At 55.4% G+C, this 605-nt stretch overlaps 1 protein-coding gene across 3 annotated transcripts in view; it reads right to left on the bottom strand.

Annotated features, from left to right (window-relative positions):
- Nucleotides 1–605, bottom strand: part of SLF1 (SMC5-SMC6 complex localization factor 1) — a 66,534-nt gene that overhangs the window by 23,153 nt on the left and 42,776 nt on the right. The gene's annotated exons all lie outside the window — the stretch shown is intronic.

The following is a 605-nucleotide window of genomic DNA, read 5'->3' as shown; positions in this document are numbered from 1 at the left end:
TTCATTTCAAATGGGCCGGATCCGGCCTGCGGGCCGTAGTTTGCCCACGGCTGGGCTAGGAGGAAGGGAGGAAAAGGGAGATATCTATAATACTATCAACAATAAAAATATATTTTAAAAGTTCTAGCAATTTCTGAATAGAGAAAGGTCATAATACATAAAATTTATCTTTATAATAAAAGCCTAAGCGGCCATTACAGCAGAAGAACCAGAATGACCGTTCACTATAATGTGAACTGACCACCAGGGGGCAGACGTTCAAGTCAGGAGCTGCCTCCTGGTACTCAGTGCGCTCCCATAGGGGGAGTGCCACTCAGCCAGAATCCAGGCTCATGGCTAGTGAGTGCAACAGCGGTGGCGGGAGCCTCTTCTGCTTCTGCGGCAGCGCAGAGGAGCAGCGAGCCTAGCAGTAAGGAGCAGTGAGCAGGCGGGCGGGTGATAAGGAATGAGGGCTCCTGGACTGTGAGAGGGATGTCCGACTGCTGGTGGGGAGTGGGCCTAAGCCAGCAGGCAGACATTCCTCGTGGGGTCCCAGACTGTGAGAGGGCGCAGGCTGGGCTGAGGGGATGACCCCCCCCCCCCCCCCCCCCCCCCCCCCCCCCACA

Source organism: Myotis brandtii, unplaced genomic scaffold (genome assembly GCF_000412655.1).
Source record: "Myotis brandtii unplaced genomic scaffold, ASM41265v1 scaffold344, whole genome shotgun sequence".
In the NCBI taxonomy this organism is placed as follows: Eukaryota; Metazoa; Chordata; class Mammalia; order Chiroptera; family Vespertilionidae; genus Myotis; species Myotis brandtii.
Note: the sequence above shows the minus strand (reverse complement) of the source record. Positions and strands in the feature narration are given on the sequence as shown.